Here is a 14,649-nt window from a genome sequence, read left to right as displayed (position 1 = left end):
ACCCTCATAGATGTTTTGCTTGTTGAGGCTCTAAAGGTTCTCAATAGGGTTGAGGTCAGAGGAGGATGGGGTCCACATCATGAGTTTCTCTCCGTTTATGCCCAGAGCAGCCAGTGATGCAGAGGTATTCTTTACAGCAGGACATGGTGCGTTGTCTTGCATGAAGATGATTTTGTTCGGGAAAGCACGGCTCTTCTTTTTGTACCATAGAAGAAAGTGGTCAGTCAGAAACTTTTTTCAGAGGTCATTTTCACACTTTCATGGCCCAAAACGTCACTCCGGCCCCTCCTTACTGACGTCACAGCCTTGTTGGGACATTGTGGCCATTCACCAACCATCCACTACTCCATCTATCTGACTATCCAGGGTTACACAGCCTCATCAGTGAACAAGACTGTTTAAAAATGAGTCTTCATGTATTTCTGAGCCACTGCAGCTGTTTCTGTTCATGAGCTTCAATGAACAGTTTAGGGGAGGCCCGGATAGAAGGTTTATGCACAACACACCTTGGTGTTCGGGAGACTCCAGAGGCACCAGCAGCTTCAAATATCTGTTTACTGCTTTATAGCAGCTGTTCTCTTAATCTGATGTAGATTTGTCTGGCAGAAACCGTCCTTATTGTGCCTTTATTTGCACAAACCTGTGTGTCTCTGAATCAGCTACAAATCTCTAAACAGTACGATGATTACGCTTAATCTTTCATGAAATATGGAAGGTTTTCACACCTAGTCCAAGGCATTCAACATTTCACGCTTTTCATCAGCAGAGAGATCCTTTTTCTTTCCCATATTGCTTGAAAATGATGATCTGCTTAATAATGTGGAACGTCCTTTGTCAGTAGTTTTTACCCTTAACCTGACAACTAATCATACCAGGTGATTGTCAGTGATGTCTGATGTCAGTGATTCAAAGAGCTCTGAGACACAATACCATCCATGAGTTTTATTTAAAAATATTACAAGTACACACATACCAGGATTACATTTTTGGGCCTGACAAAATGAAGTTTCGCAGCTGTGATGTCGGTCTCTGTGCATCCTGCGTTTTGGTCGTCATCGGCAGAAGCAATGAATTTTTTCATTTGGTTGCAGCATGTCATGATTAACCTGACCGAAGCCAGGTTGGTGTTATGTTGCAAATATCAACAGGGCAGTCATATCCATCCATAAAGGCTCCAGTTTAAGACATCAGTGAGGGATGACGGACTTTGTTTTTCTCGTTTTAGCCAACCAAGTTCCAAAACGTAGCTAATTTAGCAATTTTCTTCGTTGTCAAAGGCCATATTCCAGATTCTCCAATTATAGTTTTGTAATCATATATGACCTGGATGTTTTGCTAAGACATTGTAAAGGAATTGACAATCCTTTTCACATTTCTAGAGTACTTCGACAGGCATTTGATCTCTGATTTGTGTAATAATATTCCTCAAAATCATCTTGTGGGCCAGAGGTTTTATGATGGAGGGCTGGTTTTGGCCTCCGGACCTGGCGTGACCTACCCCTGCACTAAGGCGTTCAAATATTTAGTGAGGTTAGCGGCAAACTTCATGGTTTTACACCGTTGTGTTGTTAACCCCACACACTTCTCGCTAAGTGTTTGGGAATCAGAGTTATGCAGTATTTAAAAGACAGGGAGCACCAAGTCAGATTTTACGCTTTAAATGCCATTTTTATTCCCAAATACAGTATTATAATGCCAGAAACAAAAGAAAATCATGTATATTTAATGTCATTGAGGTTTATTATTTAGAGGTTTATTACTGATGCTTGTTTTTTTTTTTTTTCCCAACATTTCAACTTTGGTGGAGATGTGAGGTCTGATCACACACTTCAAACAGCAGTTTGATTTATTTGGAGAATGATCTTTTTAAATAAGTTGTGGTTTAAATACATTTAAATTCAAATTGTGTGAATAAACAAGTTTGACAGTAAAATATTTTTTGGCTTAAAGGGATATTGCAGGATTTTTGACATAGGGCCTCATTTCCTAGTTATCCAGAGTGTTGCTGATTTCTGGAGATATTTTTTTTGTAATTCATGCAGTTCTTCTGTTTGGAGAGTTACGTGGCGCTAGTGCAAGGCTAGCACATTTCTACAATGTCAGCTAGCCTGCATTAAAAACAGTGTGACCCGCTCCACACACATAACACCAGACTAACCATATACATGTCTGTGTCGATAGAATCATTTTAACTCTTTTGCATCTAAAATACCTTATATTTGAGCAGCATCAGCTTCGTGGTTGTATAAGCTACGCAGCGGCGGAGTGATCTGCTAGAAAATAGTCCCTCAAAATGCGATCATTCATGTGATGCAAATATTCCAATATATTCCAAAAATTACTATATCGACACAAGCATTTATATGGTTAGTCTGGTGTTATAAGTGATTTGCCTCAGGTGCTCTGTGGAGCGGGTCAGACTGTTTTTAATGCAGGCTAGCTGATACCATAGAAATGTGCTAGCCTAGCGCCACAAAACTCTTCAAATATAAGAACTGCTTGAATTACAAAAAAAATATCTCCAGAAATCAGCAACACTCTGGATAACTAGGAAGTGAGGCCCTATGTCAAAAATCCTGAAATATCCCTTTAATAAAACCCCCTCTTTAAGACTAATTGTCCCGTGTTTTCTCCTTTTGCGCTGTAGAAAAAGGCCTTGATGACGTAGAGCTGAAGACGTGACGAACACATGACGGACTGGTCTGAACGTCCAGTCCCCAAGGGTTCACACCACTTTTTTTTGTCTTGAACAGCTCATAGACACTTTGTTTATTTAATTCTATTGTTACGGCAGACGTATCTCTGCGCTGAGCTTTGAGCACCAGCCTGGCCAAAACCCCGAACCTCACAGACATTTGCACATCTTCCAAATGCCTCACTCTGATCGCTGACTCTTCTGAGACACGTTTATTGGATGTTCCTCTGCTTTAAAGACGACGACTCGGCGCTAACCTCCTCTCCGCGCTCCTCCCCTGTTTGCCGTTCGCCTCTCACGGACAAATTTCCCACCCATCCGTCATTCTTACACTCAAAACCACGGCCGCGCTCCCTCTTTAACTGCTCAATAACGTCGGCGGCGTTTAGCGTAGCAAAGGTTGCGCCGCCGCCATCGAAACTTATGAGGCGCCTTATTAGAACTGGAGTGCTCTTTGATATTGACGGTCGGTGCCTTTACGGCGCCATTTCTCTTCCTTTACGAGCCCCGTTCGGGAGTCGCTATCGCAGCGGAGGCGCTCGGCGGCCGGGGTGACAGCTTGATTCAACATGACGGAGTTCCTAATAGAAGCTTTCTCTCACCCCCGTCGGCGCTACCTCATTCGTCTGGGTAACTTATTAGATTGGATTTGCATATTTGTCAAAACAACTGCAGCCAATTTGGGTGATAATAAAGTGACAGGTTGGATTTCGGCGGGCCGGCTGCGCGAGGAGGAAGAGGGGAAATGTGTGGGGGGAGATCTGCATGAGCTCAATAGACTGGGGTTGGCGATATTCATCTCGATTTTGAGCGGTTTCGACGAGTGTGTGTGTTTAATCATGAGGAGCAGATTTCTTTTAAAAACCCGGGTAGCATCGGCCACACGTGAAATACTGATTTTAATTGATGTCGCAGTCGTTGGTATTCGTGAAAGGTGTTTTGAAATGAATGTTTGCAACGAGAGCGCTGGCGTTACTGCGAGACGATTGGAAAGTGTTTTCAGAGGCGAGCTTTTCTACAGAAGACACACGGGGATGTTTAGTTATTTCCTACGGTGGCCTGGAAGTGCAAAACAAATTGGCAACAGTGAAAACACATCTTCAAGTTTTGAAACAAATTTACAAACAGTTAAAACACATCTACAAGTTTTTAAACAAATTTACAAACAGTTAGAACACATCTACAAGTTTTAAAACAAATTTACAAACAGATAAAACACATCTACAAGTTTTTAAACAAATTTACAAACAGAACACATCTACAAGTTTTAAAACAAATTTACAAAAAGTTAAAACACATCTACAAGTTTTTAAACAAATTTACAAACAGTTAAAACACATTTACAAGTTTTAAAACAAATTTACAAACAGATAAAACACATCTACAAGTTTTTAAACAAATTTACAAACAGTTAGAACACATCTACAAGTTTTAAAACAAATTTACAAAAAGTTAAAACACATCTACAAGTTTTTAAACAAATTTACAAACAGTTAAAACACATTTACAAGTTTTAAAACAAATTTACAAACAGTTAAAACACATTTACAAGTTTTAAAACAAATGTACAAACAGTTGGAACATTTCTACAAGTTTTAAAACAAATTTGCAAACAGTGAAAACACATCTACAAGTTTTAAAACAAATTTACAAACGGTTAGAACACATTTACAAGTTTTTAAACAAATTTAAGTTTTTTACGGGAGTATGGGTAACTAATTTTGGGGGCGGGACATCCGGTCCTGTTCACAGAGGTTAAACACAGGGGTTAGACACAGCACATATGCAGACACAGGGGTTAGACACAGCACACATGCAGACACAGGGGTTAGACACAGCACACATGCAGACACAGGGGTTAGACACAGCACACATGCAGACACAGGGGTTAGACACAGCACACATGCAGACACAGGGGTTAGACAAAGCACACATGCAGACACAGGGGTTAGACAAAGCACACATGCAGACACAGGGGTTCGGCACACATAATAATAATAATAATAGTGCATTGGTTTTATATAGAGCTTTTCTGGACACTCAAAGACGCTTTACATTGCACTATTCGTTGACTCCATACCCGGTGGTGGTAAGCTACTATTGTAGCCACAGCTGCCCTGGGGAAGACTGACGGAAGCGAGGCAACCAGTCTGCGCCATGGGCCCCTCCGACCAGTCACTCACTCACGCATTACATGCTCTAGGCTTCCTGGTGTTCTCAAACGGTCTCCCATCCAAGTCCTGCCAGGCCCTTCCCTGCTTAGCTTCCAAGGTCTGTTGTTTAAGCGTATAGAGAGAACAGATTCAGACGGACTCTTTATGGCGGATCCTAAAACAGGCCAGACTTTAGCTTGTGATGAAGTGAAAGTGGTGCGTGGATCTGCAGGTGTGTATCCGCGGTTTTGATGGATTGTTCAAGCAGAATCAGTTCTCAATTCCCATCCCTATAGCCCTGGGTAAACTGAGACATCTGGTCACCCTACATTACATAAAAGCAATTCTTCACTTCTTTTTCACGCCAGTCGAGTTGCGCAAAAATGGGAGAAAGACCGGAATTTGGGATGAAAACATGAAGAGTTTCCCACGTTAGCACTAGCCGCGTTAGCATTAGCGTTAAGCCTATTTATTTATCATGGAATGTTATGGCTGTACTACAGAGATAGTCGTACAGCATGACCCAATATGACAACAGTGATTTAAGCGTCGGAGTGATGCTGACAGTCACTGTGACTTTACAGCTAAGCAACAAACACACCTTATGGGAGTGTTTCTCAGGCTCAACGTTTCTGTTTCCTGCTGTTTACGCTTGGTTCTACTTTTAGACCGTGATCATCCTGTCCCCCAAATATTTCTACACTCCCCAAAAAAAAAACCTGTCAAGATGGGACATTGGGGATATAACATCAGTGTAAATATGCCAGAAGTGAGGAATTACAAATAATGTTGCTGCTCTGATAATCACGCTACGAACCTGTCATGTCCACCTAATCCAAGTAAATGCTTCTGCTATTCACCTTATTCCGCCCCGCCCACTTTTGCTTCTTTTTGCCTCTTTTTGCCTTGTCTCTGCACTTTCGGTGTCTCGGCAAGCCCGTTCATTTAGACGGAGAACGAGGGAAAATGTCTGCTGCTCAATATGATGTTTAGTAGGTTAATTTGTGAAAAAATGTCCGATGTTCATTTGCACCAACAAGTCTCCATATTCAGTTGGCTTGTTGCACGGTATGGCTATGCTAGTTCCTCTGACCTGAAGTTATGAGTGCCAGTACTTCCTGTCTGTATTCTTTTCCTGGAATAATAATCACATTTTTCAAAAGATTATGTTGTGGGGTGTGAGTTCCTGGTAGATGATCATTTACTGTGTGTTCAAATCTTGATGTAGGATGTCACGAGTTCAGATCGGAGACACCTGTGATCATATAGAATTGATAGTTTGTCTTGAAGCTAAAGGCCAACATGCTATAAAAAAAAATGAATAAAAGGCACTATTTCAAATTGTATAATGCATGAAATTAATGTTAGCCTTTAGCTTCAAGACAAACTCACTGATCCTCATAAACATAGACGTCTCCTCTCCGGAGATATATTTACACCTTTACCTGCAGTAAGTGATCGTCTACCTGGAACTCACTGTTCACCACAGAATCATTAGGAAATACGATAATTAGAACGGGTCTAAGCTAATCTTAGTGGAAATTAATACGAACCTGCCGTCAGGTCCGCTCATTGCTGATTGGTTTATTTCACTGACAATCTGTGCGCGTTAGGCCCGTCCGTTCAAACTGCTCCAATTGCTCCATGACCAGACTAATTCCCTGCGTGGAATGGACAGGGAATAGTATAGCAGAGCCAGGCAACTGCTCTTACCGCACCTGATTGTCAAAAACATTTCACACCAAAGGCCGCCTTCCATGTACCGGTCTAGATCAAGACCAAATCAGAACAGAAAAAAGATTCCGGCCAAAGTCTCTTGGGTTGAGTTCGCTGAATGTCTCTTCACCACCTTTTGCCCTGTCGTGTCCAACAAAGTAAAAAAATGAAATCTAATAAAATCAAGCCATACTGCCTAACATTTCACCCAGTTTGTCATGTAAGTAATGTAATTATAATTTTTTCAAAGGTGTGTAGCTTAAAGCAGTACTAAGTAACGTGTTTACCTTAATAAACCCTTTCCGTAGTCCCTGTGGGGGTAATACAAGTGTTTATGGGATGATTGGAGGGTCTTTCATCTCCTGCTGGTGTCTCTGGCCAGAAAACCATGTTTGCAACTTGACTGCCACCGGACCGGAGCCACCAATACACACTAATAGAATCACGAAGAAGAAGTTAACATGCTAATGAGCAAAGCTAACTGTGGGCTAGCGTCACTTTAAACAGTATTTACAGCCAAGTATGAGTGAAAAAAAATATTTCCATTGTGTAAATGGATGTACAATATCCCTCTCTCCCTTCGCCTTTACTGTCAGCGTAGTATTTACTCTCCAAGACAATTAATAAGCTAAAAAATCGTAACTCGCTACGACACCTGCAGTTGCGCTTATGGCCTCTAGGGGCAAGAGTTACTTAATACTGCTATAAGGAAAATTAGAGCAGGGGTTCCCAATCTTTTCGAGCCGTGAATCCCTAAAAACAGTTTAAATCTGGTTTTGTAATATGGACTAACTTTGTATAGTTTGTTATTTGACCCCAATTCACAAATCACTCCTCTTTTGCTGAGACCTCCCTCAGGCTGCTGAATGGGAGAGCGTGAGAATAACTTTTTACTTATGAATACCATGTTCTCCCTCGTCTCCTCCTCACCTGCCCTTGGTAATCGATGAGCGAAGTCTTCTTTTTGCTGTTTGTATCGAACTTGAGCTGGTTTCTCCCCAAGTGCACCGCCGTCAGCCTCCGAAATATCCCTCTTCTGTATGGCGGCGCGGAGGCAAAGTCCCGTCAGTGTGATCATATCTGACAGAGACCCTTTCCCGCTAAAACGCCGCCTTCATCTCTCCCCAAAAGTGCTCATACAACAGCCTTCAATGATAGGAAAATGTCGCTTTCATAAAATATACAGCACTTGTACGGGAAGTGCCGGCGGATTACATTCATTTCTTCCCTTTAAAGGGTCTGATATTATGCTTTATTCAGGCTTTTGGAGCTTCTTTACACACCTTTGGTATTTTATGAAGTAGGTGTTAAAAATGTGTCTGGAAAATACCGCTGGGACTCGTAATGTGTCTGGGTCTCGGTGGTTAATGGTGGTTCACAGAGTGTGGACAAAATATTGGCAAATACTAACTTACGACTTTCATTTTGAGACTTTTGTGTGTATCTTTTCTTCATGTACATCCTCAGCAGTTGGGGTTGTACTTCTGCATGAAATGTGCTCTTATAAACAAAGTTGAGATTAAAATGTTGAATCATGTATCATTCCCACGACCACCTGAAGAGGGTGCTGCAGGCCATCTATTTAAGGCGAGACACGGCAGGTGAAAATAATGATTTTTCACACAGAGGTTGAAGTAGAGATTTTTTTGGGATAATTTTCTCCCTTAAAGCAGAACTAAGTAACTTGTTTACCTTAACAAATCCTTTCCGTAGTCCCTCTGGGGGTAATACAAGTGTTAATGATTGGTGTCTCTGGCCAGAAAAACACACTTGCAACTTTCCCTGCTCCGACCCGGATTCACCAATACACACTAATGGATTCACGAAGAAGAAGCTAACAGGCTAACGGGCAAAGCTAACTGCGGGCTAGCACCACTTGAACAGTATTTACAGCTACGTTTGAGTGAAAAAAAATATTTCCATTGTGTAATTGGATGTACAATATCCCTCTCTCCCTTTGTCTTTTCTGTCAGCGTAGTATTTACTCTCACGAACACTTAATGAGTAAAAAACGTAACATGCTATGACACCTGCAGTGGCGCTTAGGGCCCCTAGGGGCATGAGTTACTTAGTACTGCCTTAACATCTTAGTTTTGATGTCAGAGTGTAAAAATGACAAAACTCACTCTGTACGATGCATATTTTAAGCCGTTTCATCACTAGTGAGGCGGAGATATCCAGGAAGAAGTCTTCCCCTTCTCTTTCCCATACTTCCATTCAGAAATATTGACATATTTTACATCCACCAATACATGACGTTATAACCCAAATATGATTGGGTTAATATGATCCCAGATGATTGCCTATCTGGGAGACACCCGTGCGAAAGACCGAATCGCACGTGTTAGAAAACTTCAGGTTTTAGTTCCACTCATGCAACGACCTTAAAGGGATACTTCAGGATTTTTGACATAGGGCCTCATTTCCTAGTTATCCAGAGTGTTGCTGATTTCTGGAAATGTTTTTTTTTTGTAATTCATGCAGTTCTTATATCTGAAGAGTTTTGTGGTGCTAGGCTAGTGCAAGGCTAGCACATTTCTATGGTATCAGCTAGCCTGCATTAAAGACAGTGTGACCCGCTCCACAGAGCACCTGAGGCAAATCACTTATAACACCAGACTAACCATATAAATGTCTGTGTCGATAGAATCAGTTTTGGAATATAACTGACCTTGCATCACATGAATGATTGCATTTTGAGGGACTATTTTCTAGCAGATCACTCCACCGCTGCATAGCTTATGCAACCACAAAGCTGATGCTGCTCAAATATAAGTTATTTTAAATGCAAAATGGTTAAAATTACTCTATCGACACAGACATTTATATGGTTAGTCTGGTGTTATGTGTGTGGAGCGGGTCAGACCACGGCGGGTCGCAAGAGCTCCACCGCCGTGGTCATCGTCTACGGATTTCCCATCAACCAGTGCTCCTCCTGTGACCAAAACAGTGAAGATGGCGGCCGCGACACAACGATCTTTCACCAAAGAAAAAAAAAGAGTGGAAAAAGAGTGGTGCGCACTGAATGGGTGCTGCTGCCGGATGCTCTCTCATCGAATGCAATTTCTCCATCTGTGAGATCAATAAAGTACCATCTTATCTTATCTCAGACTGTTTTTAATGCAGGCTAGCTGACATCGTAGAAATGCGCTAGCCTTGCATTAGCCTAGCGCCACGAAACTCTTCAAACAGAAGAAATGCATGAATTACAAAAAAAAAAAATATCTCCCGAAATAAGCAACACTCTGGATAACTAGGAAACTAGACCCTATGTCAAAAATCCTGAAATATCCCTTTGAATGTCAAATTGAACGCAGCCTATTATTTATTAAAAAAATTAAAATATGATCAAGTCCAAGATGTTTTTTTGTTTGTTTTTTTGCCGCTGCAGTCTCCATTTTATTTGGATCACCACGCCATGTCAGCCGTCTTTTGTGCTACACATGGATACCAAACATGTCAATATATGTATGCGAATGAATACACGTGGGGGGAAGAAAGGATCCGCGCTGGTGTCGTGATTTCCTGGAAAACTTGACAGAGACAAAACCTCATAAAACAAGCACCGTAAAGGGTGACTTTGGTCTAGATAAATACTATCTATTCTGTTCCTTACTCTGACATTATAAAGATGTTACAGAATAAAACTAGCTAAAAATCTTGTGCGTGAAAAGACGTTTCCAGCTGCAGTGCCTCACCTGAAAACGCTAATAAATGTAGTTATACAAAACGCCAGCAGAAGGCGCAAACCTGCTCCGCGTGCTGCCGTTCAAGAAGGAAACTTGAAACGATGGAATATCTGGACTTTTTAGTGCACATGTATGCCATCAATAATAATGGCTTGTGTGGAAAGGAGTTTTGGTTGCTAATAGTTGAAGACGAGCCTTCATTTTAAGCTAACGCTATGCTAACAAGTTTGAATGTGGTTTGACTCAAAATGCGGAGGAAGCTTCATTATGCAACAAGCTCTAGGGAATACAGATTTCAGCACTTCAGCAGTGGAAGAAAAAAAAAATGGCCAAGGTGAATAGGATTACTCTTTTGATGGAGATATTATACAGTATTATAACACGAGTATAAGCTCTAAAAAGTAAATTCTGTACAATGTAAATCAAATTCCTAAACTTTGGGCTTGAGTTGCGATGGCGACACAAATAGCACACACATATGCGAACAGAGGCTGTGGTGGACTGAGTTGGAATATATGAATTCGTGGCTGTTTCGGGTTAGCGTCTAAAAAAAGCATCTGCAAACGCACCTCCGAAAATGAAAAGGGAACAGCAAGACCTGGAAAAGGAGGAGGCAAAATAGATCTGCTCTGAAATGAAAAATAATACTCGTTTATGGGTGATGAGCACTTACTGGCAAGTGAATTACCCTTTGCTTAAAGGCACACCGCATCGAATTTTACTTATAAATAAAATTGAAATACTAGCATTTCTTATATGATAGATAATTTCGTCATTGGAAAAATACCTGTATGTATGTATAAACAAACATGTGTTTTTACTTTGAGCGACTCAGCTCTCCTAAGACATGACTGTATCTTTACCGGGAGTGGGTACGTCTCCAGCTCGTCTCCATGGAGATGTGACTAAACTCAGTATAGAGTCCTCATCCAAATCCATTCTTTGATTTTTCCCTGCAGTAATAGTATTTTTCTGTGTCGAGCTGATCAATAGGAGCATGTTTTGCACTAATGGCAACAGTATAGTCCAAAATGTTACGCAGTGTCCCTTTAATCTCACTATATGGACTATTTGAAAGCTCGGAAACCTCCAGGATGCAGACATTAAGCTGTCCCCAGACATGAGGGAAACATGTTCAAAGCAAATGTTGGTTTGACTGTTACCATTTGTAATGCTGTTTTTTTTTTTTACAATTACAAAGACGTTTTACATGAACAGCCATTTATGCTTCAAAATGTGTATTTCAAGCTGATTCCAATCAGAAGCAGAATAGTGGTGTATTCCATGCGACTAGTAACTGGTAAATTTCCGACCTCCCACTTGGAGAAATTAGCCTGGCATCCAGAATGATACGCGGGGATATCAGTCTGGGCAGGACGCCCTCTTTTGTCGCTGCTGCCAAACTCAAATGGATCCGTGCAATCAGGTTCTTTATTCGCTGTCACGTGTTGTTCATGAGCAGCGTCGCTCTTGGGACACGGAAGTCCCTTCAGTTACAATCTATGGGCCGCGCACGGGAGAACAGACAGTTTTGTTCCAATCTGTGGTAAATGATCAAAAACATGTGGTCAGTTTTGTGAATCTTTGGCCTCTTTGAAAACTAACAACACCCCTGATTGCCCCACACTGATTGGTTTACGCCGCTTCCTGTTTGCTTGCATATGTCCCGCTCTGAAAATGTAATGGATACCGACTTTTTTTGGTCACACTTAAAGGAACAGGCCACCGTTCTTCCACACTGAGATATGTTCTTACCTGAGCTTAGACGAGTTGATGTGTACCTGTCTGGTCTTTGTGCCTGTGGAAGAGCGTAGTCGCTTCTAACTTCACCCCCGTTTGGAGCTATCTATTATAGAAAACGCTATCTCAATGGCCGCCGCCTGGGCGCCGCCATGTTTATTTCCCATACCGACTTTGAAGCTAAGCAGGGACGGGCCTGGTTAGGACTGGGATGGGAGACCGTTTGGGAACATCAGGCAGCCTGGCGACAGTAGTGAGTTTGTGCGTGGTGCCGGCCCCCCCCGGTCCCGCCGCCCGAGGGCATTGACCACGGGTCCATATGGACCGCGGTGCTGCTGTCCGAGGACAACCCGCCGTCACAAAAACGCGAATGCATGCGATCTGACTGCCGTGCGTGTGCGCGCATCCACACAGGGCGATGTGTGTGTGTGCGCGTGCGCGCGTTTGTGTGTGCGTCGGTGCGTGTCTGTGTGCGCGCGTGCATCACAACAGGGCGGTGTGCGCGTGCGTGTGTGCGTGCGTGTCTGTGTGTGCGCGCGCACACAGGGAGATGTGTGTCATTTGCTTTCACGTATTGTGAGCCCAGAGGTACATTTGATTCTACAGCAGCTTTGAACGCATTGCCAATTTTATTGTAAGGTTATCAATACTGTCTAACAACGATCATTAGGCTATTTCAGTTCAAAACCAACTTTTTTCTTTTTTACATTGTACACTACCGTGATGGACCAAACCACGGGTCCTGCACCGTCAACCGAACCGTTACAGCTGAACCCCTAATATTGATCCATGCTTATTCCACTGTCTCTTGAATTATACTCCCTTTTAGCGAACATATTGTGGTTGTAGTATATAAGAAAGGAGCACGGGTGCATCAAACACTCTAATTGCAGTTTGTTTGACATTATTTTTAGCATTAACTATTTTAAACATTTGTAGTGGCCATAGTTTTTGGAATGGGTTGGGAACCACTGGTCTACAGCTGAACTGTGTGACGGGTTGGACATTTCTTTGTAATAACTCATAATCTCAGAATATCACATGTGGAAACTAGCGAGGCCCGGCCGAAGGCCGGGTCTCAGCTAGTAGGAATATGTTTGATGAAGCCAAACGCTAGCAACATCTTTGGTCGTTTTGCATGACTGAGCGCACACGCAAAAGACTAGACAGGTACGCATCAACTCGTCTAAGCACAGGTAAGAACATATCTCAGTATGGAAAAACGGTGACCTGTTCCTTTAAGTGTGACATCACACATGATAATAAACTGCTTCCGGGTCCAAACTGTTGAGAGCTCCATTGAGAAACACAGCAAAACACACACATTTATCTGAATTTCCTGCTGAAATAACAGAGGCCAAAAACTGTTTTACACCTAATTAGAATACCACAATAATCACAATTTCTCCAGGCAATTAAGTTTTTTTTATATTTAAAATAAACCTTCATTGTGTAGGGGAAAAAAAGATAATAAGTTGAGACAATTTGCCGTCATCACTTAACAAACGTGAAGTGGTAATGACAAGTGAACTCGGGGATGGTCAGAGTGGTCCGAGTTCGGATACAACAGTTTTTCTCCACTTTGTATTGTACAGTTTATAGCTATTGTTAATCTGTGGAAAATGTTTGCTAGTCCACGCATGACGGATCTTCATAGCAACATTTCGACCCTGAACTCTATACGTGTGTTAAGTGGTGACGTCACAGCTCTACTTCCGGGTCGGCAGATGCGCGAGAAACTACAAGAAATACCACAACACCACAATCAATATTTCTGAAACTCAACAGAGAGTTACTGAACATACTTATTTATCAGGCCCATTAGCCAAAAATGCTGTAGCTACTGCTATAAAAGTAATATTTACCAAAATCGCTACATCCGGGTTAGCAGAGATATATGCTAACGGCGCAGCAGCTACGCTAACCCTGGAAGTACCGACTTTAGTAAATATTGCTTTTTTAGCAGTAGGTGCGATATTTTTGGCTATTGAGTCTGACAAATAAGTAGATTCAGTAACTCTCCGTTGAGTTTCAGAAATATTGATGGTTGTTTTTAAGAGGTTTTTTCTCACATATTTGCAGGTATGCTAGTACCCGGAAGCAGAAGTCGGGACGTCACACTTAAACGTTTATTGCTGTGAAGCGCATTTGGAATTACATCTGTTGTGGAGGAAACATCCATATTAACATTAGCATCTTATTAGCTAACTGTTGTAGCGTTAGCCGTTTTGTTTACACATACGAGTTTATTCAGCTGGGACGCTCTCAGGTCGAAACTCGTCATTTTCAACTGGGTACAATCCCAATTACCGGTGGCCTGGAACGCGGCACAAGTCCCGCACTTCGGGTTGCCAGATCCAGGGCTACAATGGAGTAAATCTTTAAGGATCAACATGCTTCCTACCAAAATCCCTGCACCCGCTATCACGTCCTGATTAGTGCGTGCGCTGGCTTCCGTTTGGTACTGAGCTTTCAAACGGGATATACACTGTACACATATACAGAGACATGAGGTAGGTCATAAGGTGAAGCGAGTCACACTGTCCCATCTTCTTTTGGATGTACTTTTTTGCTTTCGCTTACCTCTACCAAAACCCAGAGCACCCTACTCAATTAACACTCATTTCACCGCGCTGTCGTTGTGAACTGAGGTTAT

At 42.1% G+C, this 14,649-nt stretch overlaps 1 protein-coding gene across 1 annotated transcript in view; it reads left to right on the top strand.

The window, feature by feature from the left end:
* grin2ab (glutamate receptor, ionotropic, N-methyl D-aspartate 2A, b) overlaps window positions 1-14,649 on the top strand; it is a 409,906-nt gene that overhangs the window by 279,977 nt on the left and 115,280 nt on the right. The window lies entirely within an intron of this gene.

This window comes from Gobius niger (assembly GCF_951799975.1).
Source record: "Gobius niger genome assembly, chromosome: 3".
Taxonomy (NCBI): Eukaryota; Metazoa; Chordata; class Actinopteri; order Gobiiformes; family Gobiidae; genus Gobius; species Gobius niger.
This window is presented reverse-complemented; position numbering and strand designations above follow the sequence as displayed.